Source organism: Miscanthus floridulus, chromosome 3 (assembly GCF_019320115.1).
Source record: "Miscanthus floridulus cultivar M001 chromosome 3, ASM1932011v1, whole genome shotgun sequence".
NCBI lineage: Eukaryota > Viridiplantae > Streptophyta > Magnoliopsida > Poales > Poaceae > Miscanthus > Miscanthus floridulus.
In genome coordinates this window covers 81,545,959-81,560,136 of record NC_089582.1, presented here as the reverse complement: position 1 = coordinate 81,560,136, position 14,178 = coordinate 81,545,959, and positions in this window count along the sequence as shown.

Below are 14,178 nucleotides of genomic sequence, written 5' to 3'. Positions count from 1 at the left end.
CAACCCGGGCAAGGCATCCAAGTGTTTAGGATTAGGAGGCACCGGGGGATTGTCTATAGGTGGAGGCGGTGGAGGACCCTGTCCCATCTGACCATAACTTGATGAATGTAATGGTGGGGGGTCAAAGTCATCATCACCTGGCAGGAAGTCTTCATCTTGGGCACCTGCCTGAGCATAGCAACTTGCAAAATCTAATGTTGTATAGACCATCTATCAAATTCATAATTAACCCCCTCCTCCATGAAGACAAAGAACCATGAGATACATCCAAAGTAGAAACATGAACTTTCACAATAGCCTGAGCTTGATCGTATGATCTTCCTCCTAGATTAATAGCTTGCAAAGGAGGACACAACCTTTTCCACTAAAGGTTGAGTCCATAGATCTAGATTGAGGCCCAACATCATGACCCAAACTTCATGTGTCATCATTGTGGTTCGATTGTTTCGTGTAGTACCCGGTTTTAAGAACAAAACCAGATACATACCATATATGAGCCTAGAAAGTCAAATCTCACATATAGCTACAAATAAGGCTAATACCGAAAGACAATGCTTAATATATAACATATTAGTATAAAGAATACAACCTTAGATAGTAGATAGCGAAAAGACAACTTTGATCTTCAGGTGAAGACTCCAACTCCACAGGGACAACTAACTAGTTGATCATAAGCTTAATTCCTCCAAACTCTAGCAATCTGTTACCCATCTGGGATTTTTATCCAAATAATTAAAAAATAAAGCAAGCGTAAGTACATGTCATACTCAACAAATATATCATGGGGTTCATGAGGCTCAAAAGGCTGACACTAGTTTAACTATGATTAGCTTTTAATGAGTCATGATTTTAAGCAGTTGAGTAGCATCAAGTTTATCACAAGCCCATATAAACACATGATCAGGTAAACATGAATAATGGATAGCATAAATAGTAATCATTAGTGAGCATCTTTACCATTAGTGTTCATCATCTATTCCATAAGGATCCAAGGCCACTCATGTCCATGAGCACGGCTAATATACCAGTTTTACATTCTACAGAGGTTGTACACTTTCACTGTGAGTCGTGATTTACCCTTTCGCCCGAGGTGATCAGCCTCTTGACCCACTACCAAGGAAGGTCAGTAGGGTTCACTATGAAACCTTTCAAAAGTTCATCCAACAAGTTAGGGCTGCTAGGCTTCCCCATTAATAAGCATGAACTCTCCTCCAAGGAGTGACTGACAAAAGACTAAGAAACCAAAATGCACACAACCCCGCAAGCAACGATCATACCTGTTGGAGCCCCTCTTGCACCATAAAGGTAACCACTAACAAGCTAGAAAAGGTCCTCATACTTGACTAAAGCCAAAGCCATCTAGCCCTCATAATTGTAACCTTCAAAGGACTTCTTCTAGGTCATCAACTTCTTCTATGTCACCAACGTACTTCTCACCGACTGGACATGATCATAGAACACCACAGAAGCATCCATGCAATCATACCAAAAGCAGACAATAGATCTAAATTAGAATAGTATGCCAAACATAGAAAACAACAAGTAAAATGGTTTTAAAGATGTTCTACACGTTACTACGAACACACAGACGCGAAAAACACTCTAATAGGAGCTATAACGAAGAAGTTATGAATTAAACAAGATTTCCTTTAATAAAATAATAGATTAAATCTAACCTCGAATTTCAAAAGTTAAAAACATGTTTAATAGTAGGATAAACATGTAGATTACACAATTACACGCAACTTGAACGGATCAAATCGGAGTTAAAACAAAAAAGTTATAGCTTAAATAAAATAGTGGTAAAATTGTAAATAGATGAAAATATATTTTGGATCTAACCGAAGAAAACTGCGCTTTCCAAAGAAAAAGACATATTCTAGAAATATGCTATGGACTGCGGGTTCTATACTTGAAAAGGGCAAGGGCTTTTATGCAATGTTGCCAGCCAAATCAGTACGGTTGGATTTGAGCTGTCCGATCGAGATTAGACGGTGGGGATTAGACAAGGGGAGGGAAAGAGGAACTGGCCGACCAAAAATGGAGCCAAGCACGGTGGTGGACATGGCCAGAGGTGAGGAGCTCATCGGCGAAGCTTGAAAAATGGCCTATTGGTCATGATAGGACGAAGCGAGGGCACCAGAAGGTAGAGGAGACATTGGCAATCTCACCTCGGCACTTTTTGCAGTCCAAGACGGAGTAGAGACGGCATGGGGACTCAGCGAGGCAAAACGGTGAGCTCTGCTGGCGGCTAGGGTTTGGGTGGCGGCGACGGCTTGGGATGAGGCAACTACTTATGCTAGCGTAGGATAGAGAGGCAGCGTGATGCGGCGTAGTACCTAGGTTGCCTTTTATGAGGCGGAGTGGCGTGGGGTGCATGACACGACGCGAAGATGTGGCAGTGCTAGACTTCCTCGGTGGCAGAGTCCGGGGCAGTGACGAGCGGGTGGTAGATGACACCGACTCTAGGAAGAAGGCACTGACAAGCGGGGTCCAGTTGTCGGTGACTGCGCATGGGGAGAGAGTAGAGCAGCGCCTGCAGCTTGGTTGGGCCAGCCTAGGAAGAGACAAGGTGGGCCGCGCAGGAGAGGGAGCAGCCTGTAGCGGGAGAGCAGGACAGGCCAGAGCGGAGGTGTGGGGAAGAGGAAAGGAAGCAGGCCACGTGGGTAACTAGGCCGCTTGGGCCAAAATAGAGAAGGGGATTTCTCTATTTTTTATTTCAAAACTATTTCAAAAACATTTGAATTCAATTTTGAATTTTTGGTCAAACCCACTCACCTTAATAAATCAAATGCACCAGCATATATGCACAACAATGTTGCTACATCCTATAATGAATTTTAATTTAATGAAAATTATTATTTTTCCTATGTTTTCATGAGCACACAAATTCAAAATTAATTCAATTTCTCTCTATTTCAAAAGGAGCATTTTTTAGGGTGTTACAATACTACCCCCCTTAAAATAAATCTTGTCCCTGAGATTTGTAGAGATGGTGACAAAAGGGATGCAGATTCTTCGCCTTTAGATTCTTTATTACTTTGCATACATGTTAACCTTACTCCAAGTAACTTGCCCAACTAATTCCAAGATTCTGACAGATACTCCAAACAATACTCAGCTAACTCCAATCACTAGGCCGCGTTTCCTTTTTAGTCCATGCTATCAAATCTCTTTCCTCATATGTTCACCTTCCAATAGAGCTTCCTTACCTTCTTGGTCCAAAGTAGGTTCTATCACCCAACTTCAAAACATTAATGACTATAAATGCTCAGGTTAAGTTGCTCAACTCTCAAACACAATTCTAAATCCATGGTGTCATCCGAATCTTTTTAGCATAACTCTCCTTTGCTAAGGGCATCGGCCACGACTTTGCTTCTCCAAGTGATAGCACTTTTGGAAGTCATAAAACCTTGATTGCTTCAATCCAACAATGATGTCACAAGCTCAAAACCATCTTAGTGAAGATGTCCTTTAGATTCTTGTGATCCACTTAGATGTCACTTTTACGCCCTAGAAGATAGCACTTCCATGCTTCACAATGGATAACTCTAGATAACATGTTAGGTAGTTCAACTCACGCTTCCTTAGTTGACATAATGAACAAGCCACTACTTTTCTTCTTATATAAGGACACATCCCACACCTTGATAAGGTGCATCATAGTAGATATAAAAAACTCTTGTCCTGATCTAGCAAAGCTAATACACAGGTTTTACCTCAACCTCTTTTTTTACTCCTTCAAATTCTTAGTTGAGGTCTTTTGATCTGAACTTAAAACCTTCTCTAGTAACACTATCAACATCTTGATGGTCTTGGATAAACCTCCCTTGAACCTCTAACCAAATCTCATTATTGAAAACTCTAAGTTTCTCTCACATCTTTGAGTGGGTTCCTATCACATCATTAACTTTCTTCAATCCAAACATTCTTGTCATGCTTAGTATATCATTGGGATTTCCTGAGACTCCATAGAACCATCTGTAGTTATTAGATATCTCATTCCTATGTCATCAGTGCCTACTTGTCTTGGGTATGTTGTAGATTAGACTCTCAACTGAGGATAGCTCGAACTACAGAGCCATATTGTCGAATGCATCAATTCCTCGTAGATGATCCAATAACTTATCAACCAAGCAAAGGATACATACTCTGGATGATGAAGCCCTTAAGTGATATACATCCTCTAGGTACCACCTTTCTTATCAGATTAACCGCTTCTTCCAAGTGAGAGCTAGAGAGCATAACTGAACTTCATATGGCACCTTAAGCATTCGGACCCTTCTTAGTTGGATAGTTTGCATAGGCATGATCATCTATCTTATTGATCTCCCCCAAAGGTATTTGTTTCTCCAAAGGTTTCGATCCTGGGACCTATGAGTTATGGGCCCACCAAGCTTCCGCTGCGCAAACTAAAACGTATGATACTTCATCTTGCAAATTCTTCAACTTAGCTACCCCCTTAAAAAATCAACTAGGGGACACAAAAGGGTAGCCTTCACCTCGTTCCAGATGCGCTAACTAGTATCAAGACGCTCTGACATCCTAGAGAATGCATGTGCATATCTAAGAACAAACAACTTGATTTTTCCTCACGGAATGAAAAATAGCAGCACAGTAAAGCACCTGTAACTCTCATTATGTTATTCCAATGAAGTTGTAGCTTATACCATTAGAAAACTTATCAAATCCTCCACAACTTCCTTATAAAATACTTTTCCAAATTCTATAGTTCAGGTAGTCAAAAATAATGCACAACAGAAACTGCTCCAGGTTTTAGACAGCGTGGTTGCATCGTCTTATGATTTTCATAACTCCCAACCCATAATGGCTATAAGGGCGGTTCTTGTGGTCAGAGAAAGATGTTGAAGTCTACTATTGTCAACAATTTTTCTATGATGTTTGGTCATCCAAAAATAGAGATAAAAGCTAAAGAGGGCAGGATGCTTCGAAAATACAGGATAGTGGAAATAGGAGAAATCAAAACCCAACTATTTATTGCACTAATCCTTATACCTTAGGCCTATAAACTAAATAAAATTGTGGGCAAACCCCATAAGATCATTGCACTCATTACAAAGATTCAAAACAAGCATAAGCATAATGATAATTCAACAAAGCAATAAAGGTGCATAACTCAATCATTAACTCAACTTATGATACTATCGTCCTCATTGTACCAGGGGTAACAATCCTAAGACTTGTCTTCAGATTACGCAAGAAGGTGGTGAGGAACAGTTCTAAAAGCATATCAAATCAAGGAGTGAAGATGAGAATAAAGACTTTAAAATAAGCACCAAGGTAGAGATGAATAGCAAGGGTAGAGATATAGTAGAGAAGAAAAATATTAAGGTTCATAGAGCAAGGGTTTTTATAGCAACTTCTAAACCTTAGAATGACTAGTTTCTACTAGGCTTGTGTCCTACAGTTAGCATTGCTCTGATACCACTTTATAGCACCCGGTTTTAAGAACAAAATCAGATACAAACCATATGTGAGCCTAGAAAGTCAAATCTCACATATAGCTACAAATAGGGGTAATACCGAAAGACAATGCTTAATATATAACATATTAGTATAAAGAATACAACCTTAGATAGTAGATAGCGGAAAGACAACTCCGATCTTTGGGTGAAGACTCCAATTCCACAGGGACAACTAACTGGTTAATCATAAGCCTAATTTCTCAAAACTCTAGCAATCTGTTACCCATCTGGGATTTTTATCCAAATAATTGAAAAATAAAGCAAGCATAAGTACATGTCGTACTCAACAAATATATCATGGGGTTCATGAGGCTCAAAAGGCTAACACTGGTTTAACTGCGATTAGCTTTTAATGAGTCATAATTTTAAGCAGTTGAGTAGCATCAAGTTTATCATAAGCCCATATAAACACATGATTAGGTAAACATGAATAATGGATAGCATAAACAGTAATCATTAGTGAGCATCTTTATCATCAGTATCATTAGTGTTCATCATCTATTCCATAAGAGTCCAAGGCCGCTCATGACCATGAGCACGACTGATATACCAGTTTTACATTCTGCAGAGGTTGTACACTTTCACTGTGAGTCGTGATTTACCCTTTCACCTGAGGTGATCATCCTCTTGACCCACTACCAAGGAAGGTCAACAGGGTTCACTATGAAGCCTTTCAAAGGTTCATCTAACAAGTTAGGGCTGCTAGGCTTCCCCATCAATAAGCATGAACTCCCCTCCAAGGAGTGACTGACAAAAGACCAAGAAACCAAAACGCACTCAATCTGGCAAGCAAAGGTCATACCTGTTGGAGCCCCTCTTATGCCATAAAGGTAACCACTAACAAGCTAGAAAAGGTCCTCATACTTGACTAAAGCCAGAGCCATATAGCCCTCATAGTTGTACTGTAAGTCCTAGATGATCACTTATAGATAAGTCCTTAGGGAGAAAAATCTAGAGCGCCATAAAAATAGCCCAATGCTCTAGCCCCCTTGTTTTATGTTGCTAAAAAGCATCTTTTAGTATTTATTGCATATACCATTAGTCAAGTTATAAGATTATGGCTTTAATTGAGCACTAGCATCATACTACCCAATGCAATACCCCATAGGTGATAAGGTACGAGGTAACAAAGTACTAGGAAATCCTTAGTGGTAGTCAAGGTAGACACATGCAGTATGAACTAAATGATTAAAGGTGTATAAGACAAAAAGAAAGATCCCATGCTATACTTGCCTTAAAACTTTGATCTTCTTCTACTAAATTGTAACCTTCAAAGGACTTCTTCTAGGTCACCAACTTCTTCTATGTCACCAACTGGACACAAGCATCCATGCAATCATATACGAAGCAGACAATAGATCTAAATTAGAACAGTACAATAAACATAGAAAACAACAAGTAAAAAGGTTTTAATGATGTTTGTGGTAGAACCTCCTAAGGAATTAGGCCCACATGCACCTATCGTTGTCTTAACAGACCTCGGATAGCGTACACGAGTTCCCAACAACTCAACAGGTCTATCGGGTGTCCTCGGGAAACCCGAATCATCCACGATTCTCTTTTCAAACAGGATCCCAATCACAGTCATTGCAGATTACAACAGTTTATTCAAATATATACCAGAGTAAAAGATAGTGGAAGTCTTAAGATAACATTATTACAAACCAGTTGTTTTCAAAGTTACAATACCATAAGTGTCATACAACCATAGTAGCGGGATAATATTACATTAACTTTATTTATCATACAGACTAACGCCTTGTCCAAAGGCCATTCATTACTCCTCATCATCGTTGACTTCAAACACCGACATGCAGCAGGGACCAAAACAAGCCTGCGCATGCGACTCACCTGCAACAAGGGTTAACAAACCCTGAGTACAAAAGTACTCAACAAGACTAACCCGATGTAACGGGGTGTAAGACTTTAGAGATGCAAGGGTTTGGGGCAAGGTAAGGATGTAGCAAGATTCAAAAGTTCTTTGCCAAAAGCTTACTATTCTTCATTCTATTTTCAAGTTTTACCACTAAGTACCTTTTGTTCATTATCTCAAACTAAATGTACATTTCTCGTATTCCATTCCTTTTCATTCCATTCTTTTCTCATATTTTAGTAATTCACCAGTACTACATTGCTTCTGTAATGAATCGAGTCTCCATATCCGCGGAGAACCGGCAATTCGAATTGATTCAAGTCCCAGCTGGGGATTCCTTATCACACGACATATGTAGAACTTAATCTTGCATATATCAACCTCGCTACCGGATCCTCCTATACTAAGCTGTCTCCACGCCACCCGAGAGTACAAGCACACCTCAAATCCGGCCACATTCCAGCCACGAGGGTACACGATACTCCCGCCATCTCTCCACTCCCAGTGCGCGGGCATTCGTCTTAGTATTGGATTAGCCAAAGTAGGCTTACCGGAGTATGTGACCAGTACTACAAAGTGTCTCGTTCAGAAGATCCACAATGAGTGGCCTTTAAGCGACATAGTCGGACAACATTACCCAACATTCAAGATAAGTCACCTCGACAAGTCTCTAATTCTACATTCTTTCTTTCTTTGGCCAGTATGCCATCTTTGATTGTATCGAAACTTTTACTTTGAAAGCCTACCATAAAGCATACTAAGCACACTACGCCTTTATAAAATGAAAACATCTTCAAGGATGGTAAACAATTATCAAGGTAGGTAATGCATCAAGTAGGTAACATTTGAATTAAACAACTTAATGCAATAAATAACATAGGTGATAAACTTTTCAAAGTAAACAAGGTAATGGCTTAATGCATAAACCGGGGCTTGCCTTCGGTTGACGATTTCCGGTTCCGGATTAGTACCACAATTATCAAATCCCGTGACAACCGGGGATTCTTCCAGAACTTGCTCAACTAGAATCAGTTTCGTTCTCGGGTTCTACACGAAATGGTAACATATGCTTTAACATGATGATAATGTAAACATGATGCTTTCACGGCACATGAAATGTAAAAACACCCGCAATAGATTTTATTTCGCGGTACAGTTGCAAGCCAACAAAACCAACCTGCAACACTATTATTAAGAACCACACATGTGACTTGACCTAATGGATCTTGGAACCCTACTAGTCACAAAACATGACCAAAACAAGATCCAACACTAATCAACACTTAGGGTTTCGACAAGTTAACTTGTTAATGACCTTGGTTATCACATGAAATGTCATTAAGATTTACTAATTACAAATTAGGTATGAGTTCAAATACTAATTAAGGTACTAAGGATCATTATAAGTTAATTACCCAAGGTCAACAAACAATTCTAAAGTCAAACAAATCTTAATTGATTAAACATTGATTAAATGAATAATTAATTAAATAAGTAAGTCTACATTAGTCATAAAATAAACTTTGTCCAATTAAGCTCAAATTTTTATGTAAGCTTCCTCATGATAAATTAGTGTACCAAAATAAATTTCATAATTTGTGGAGTTATATAGTGACCTACAAAAATCATGGAAATTGCATTTTTCAATTAATGGACCAAATATTTGAACATTAAAAATTTATTCAAATTCTAAGTTTCAAATTTTTAAATCATACTAGAACATGTACAGAAGCTACACAAAAATTTTCAGAATTTTTGGATGTGTAAATAATTTCCTACAAAATTGCAAAATTGCTGCACTATTCAAAATCAGAAAATAACCAATTTCACTGTTCTTCTTCCTCAGCTTCACTGACAGCCTGGGCCCGCTGTCAGCGACACAACGAAGCCGCACGATGGCGCGGCCAGTTCCGGCCAGCAAAACGCGCCGGTGGTGACTCTCCGACGAGACGGACTGCTCCTACATGATCTACACCAAGTCGCGCATCTATCCCAAGCCTCAGAACAGAAAAGGACACACCGGATGGAACTCGACGCCGGCCATGGCGGCTCGGACCCGACGGTGGTCGATGTAACTAGGGCTACGGCGCAGTAGAGTCAAAGGAAGAGTGAGCAACACGCTCAGGAGCTCACAGTGATCACGATGATGTGCTTGGTGCAGGCGGAGACGTACGGAATCGCCCTGGCCACGGTGAGGTGGGTTGCGGCGGAGCTTCGGCCGGCTCCGAAGAAGATGACGTCGCGCGGCGGTGCTGATCGGCTAGAAGCGAGGCGAGCAGGTCAGGAATGAGCGGCAGGGTAAGGCGGAGCTGCTGGCCAACGCAATTGGCTTGAGGTGGTCCGACGAGGATGAATTGGGCGATCGCGGCAATGTCACCGGCGGCGAACAGTCGACGGGAAAACTCCGATTGACGACGATGTACTCCTATTTATAGCAAGCTTGAGGGCGTACGGTGATGACAGCACATAGGCGAACTCGCCACGGAGGTTTGGGCGTGTCACTACGCGTGAAAGCGGTGAAATCCGATCGGCGGTGAACTCCGCGTGGCGCCGGCGGCAAGCAGTGAGGTGGAGGTGAATTTTTGAAATAATTACAGAACTGCCACTGCATTCATTTCTCAAATTACTCAGAAATTTTCTAAAGAAGTTGAAAATCTCCAAAAATGAAAGTTGCTCAACTTTTCAAGTACTACAACTTTGGTTTAAGAAACATTTTCAAATTCTGCCCCCATTTTGAATTTCACATTTGGGGTACATTTAAAGATTTGAATCATTCCAAAATTACTCCAAATTTTGTATGTAAACTTGAAAAACTTTGAATACCAAAGTTGACCCATATAAAATAATCTCCAACTTTGCTTTTTGCCTCAACCCCAAATTCCTCATGGATTTTGAATTAGTAAAAAGGGGCAAAAAGGACTTTTATAATTTGAATATGAATTCAAATTTGATTTGTCTTCCTTTTACTTAGATTTTGATTTTTGACCAGCAACATGGCCCATTAGGATTATTTGAGTCAAAGGACATATGACCTCACATGATCACATGAAATTTAACCCTTGTGGTCATGATCTGTATTTAGGGTTTTTAAAACACATCCCATGAAATAACAACATTATAAAATAAACCTTATTTAGTGAATGCATTCAAAACTTTATACTATATGAATGCTTTGCAATGCACATGATGACATGTCAAATTTTAGTATTAGGTTAAAACACCAGAGGTGTTACAACCCTTCCCCCTTAAAGAAATCTCGTCCCTAGATTTAAAACTTAGGGCTAAGTAATGGAAAAGGAAATGTGTCAAGCTAACACATTAGAACTTTATTCAAAAGGCGAGCGAGGGGGTTTTCCATTCTGCTGACAAACAAGACAAGTTACAATATAGACAAGGTATTGCAACTAGATGGAAGCGAAAGAAGTCAGGAAAATTCTCTTCTAAGTAATCCTCGGACTCCCAAGTAGCTTCATCTTCAGTGTGTTGATTCCATTGTACTTTGTAGAACTTGATCGTACGTCTCCGAGTGACTCGATCTTTCTGATCTAAGACTCTAATGGGGTACTCGGCATAAGTCAAATCAGGTTCTAGTTCTACATCACCAAAGTCGATCTCTTGGTCAGGTACTTGAAGACACTTCTTTAACTGAGATACATGAAAGATATCATGCACCGCTGACATGTGATCTGGTAGCTTGACGCGATAGGCGACTGGTCCACATCGTTGTTGGATCTGAAAAGGTCCTACATAACGGGGAGCCAACTTTCCCCGAATCCCAAAACGATGAACTCCTTTCATTGGTGATACCTTGAGGTAGACAAAATCTCCCACTTTGAATTCCAGCGGTCGTCTCCTCTTGTCAGCATAGCTTTTCTGTCGGGATTGAGCTACCTTCATATTGGCTTGTATGAGTTTAACTTTCTCTTCAGCTTCCTTGACCACATCCGGTCCAAAGAACCAACGTTCTCCAGCTTCTGACCAATTTAAAGGTGTTTGGCACCTACGGCCATACAGTGCTTCGAAGGGTGCCATTTTAATGCTCTCTTGATGGCTATTGTTATATGAGAATTCAGCTAAGGGAAGGCATTCATCCCATTTAGCACCAAAAGAAAGAACACATGCTCTTAACATATCTTCAAGAATTTGATTTACCCTTTCAGTCTGTCCGTCTGTTTGCGGATGATAAGCAGAACTACTGGATAAGTTTAGTTCCTAACGACTCATGTAGACTTTTCCAAAACTTGGATATGAACAATGACCCTCTATCAGAGACAATGGTCTTGGGTGCCCCATGCAGACTGAAAATTCTATCAAGATAAAGCTTTGCATACTGCTCCGCTCGATATTTATCTCTGACTGGCAAGAAATGAGCTATTTTGGTTAGTCGATCAACAATAACCCATATTGAATTGTATCCTGCAGATGTCCTAGGCAACCCTACTATGAAGTCCATACAGATATCTTCCCACTTCCAAGATGGGACTGGCAAGGAATGTAATGGACCTGCAGTCTTCATATGAATCGCCTTGACTCTCTGACAAATATCGCACTTGGCTACATATTGAGCTATTTCTATTTTCATTTTGGTCCACCAATATCTCTTTCTTAGATCATGATACATTTTGTTGCTACCCGGATGAATGGAGTATCTTGTAGAATGAGCTTCATCAAGAATCTGCTTTCGCAGCTCCGGATTTTTGGGTACTACCAACCTATCCTTGAACCATACGACATCTGACTCATCAATCTTGAAACATGTTGGTTTTCTAGATTTGACTTTATCCTTAATATGGACTATGCCCTTACTTTTCTGTTGAGCAGCAATGATCTGATCTTTGATAGTGGACTCAACTACAATATTGGACAGGGAATCTTGTTCTATGATTTGTAAATCCAGATGCTCCATCTCTTGACACAATGTTCGCTGCATAGGTTCTACAATTAGGCAATGACAATGACTCTTGCGACTCAGGGCATCGGTAACCACATTAGCCTTGCCTGGATGATAATGCACTTCTAAGTCATAATCTTTAATAAGTTCTAACCATCTCCTTTGCCTCATATTCAGCTCTGACTGAGTGAAGATGTATTTCAGACTCTTGTGATCCGTATAGATATGACATATATTGCCCAATAAATAATGTCGCCAAATCTTGAAGTGAATGGACAACAGCAGCTAATTCAAGATCATGGGTGGGGTAATGTTCTTCATGCTTCTTGAGTTGTCTGGAAGCATATGCTATGACTCTGCCTTCTTGCATAAGAACATAGCCAATACCAATTCCGGATGCATCACAATAGATATCAAATGGCCTTTCGATATCAGGTTGTGCTAATACTGGTGCAGTTGTCAACAACTTCTTCAATGTCTGAAAGGCCTCTTCACATTCTATTGACCATACAAACTTTGTTTGATTTTTCAACAGTCCAGTAATTGGCTTCGCAATTCTGGAGAAGTCAGGGATAAACCGACTGGTAATACCCTGCCAACCCTAGGAAACTACGAACTTGATGAACAGTTGTAGGTGCTTTCCAATTAAGGACTTCTTCTACCTTACTCGGATCCACAGCTATACCTTTAGCAGATAGCACATGACCCAGAAATTGTACTTCCTCCAACCAAAATGCACATTTGCATGAATTTGGCATATAGTTGGTGATCTCTTAATCTTTGTAGAACAATACGGAGATGTTCCGCATGTTCCTCTTTGCTCTTAGAGTAGATAAGAATGTCATCAATAAACACCACGACAAACTTATCCAACTCAGGCATGAAAACTGAGTTCATCAGGTACATGAAATGAGCCGGGGCATTGGTCAGCCCAAAAGACATGACTAGATACTCATATAGACCATATCGGGTAGTAAACGCTGTCTTTGGCACATCTTCACGTCTGATCTTAATCTGGTGGTAGCCTGATCTTAAGTCTATCTTTGAGAATACTTTAGCTCCCGCAAGTTGATCAAAAAGCAAATCAATTCGGGGTAAGGGGTATTTGTTCTTGATGGTGACTTCATTTAATGGCCTATAGTCAACACATAACCTTAAGGTTTGGTCCTTCTTTTTCACGAAAATGGCAGGACATCCCCAAGGTGATGAACTGGGTTGAATGAAACCCTTATCTAACAACTCTTGTAGTTGCATTTTTAATTCTGCTAATTCTTTCGGTGGCATCCTATATGCTCTTCTAGACACTGGTGCTATCCCTGGTTTCAGATCAATTCTGAACTCTACGTCTCGATCTGGTGGTAGACCAGGCAGGTCATCGGGAAAGACATCCGTAAACTCACATACCACTGAAATTTCCTCGGCTCCTTCAACATTAATTGCACAGACTGTCCCCACTATACTCTCAGGAAAAGGAAGTTGGATGAGAAGTTGGGTTTTGCTATCTGGTGCATTTACCCTTATTGTTCTACGCAGGACATCAATGATAGCCTCGTGTTGAGTTAGCTAGTTCATACCAAGGATCACATCTATATCTTGATCTTTTAAAATCAGCATATTGGTAGGGAACTCATAACCTCCCAAATCAATAGGTACATGCTGAACTACCTCCCTTGTACAGATTCATCCCCCAAGCGACTGTATATGATAGGGTTCTTTCGTTTCCCCAATAGCTATCCCATGCTTCACAACAAATGTACGATTGATGAATGTATGGGATGCACCAGAATCAAATAAGGTAATTGCAGGATGCTTAGCAATGGGAAACATACCCATCATAACTGGTTCTCCTTCTGGAATAGATTCCACTTGCGTATAGAATACCCTTCCAGTTTTCTTCTCAGCGGGACCCTTTTGATGGTTCTGAGCAT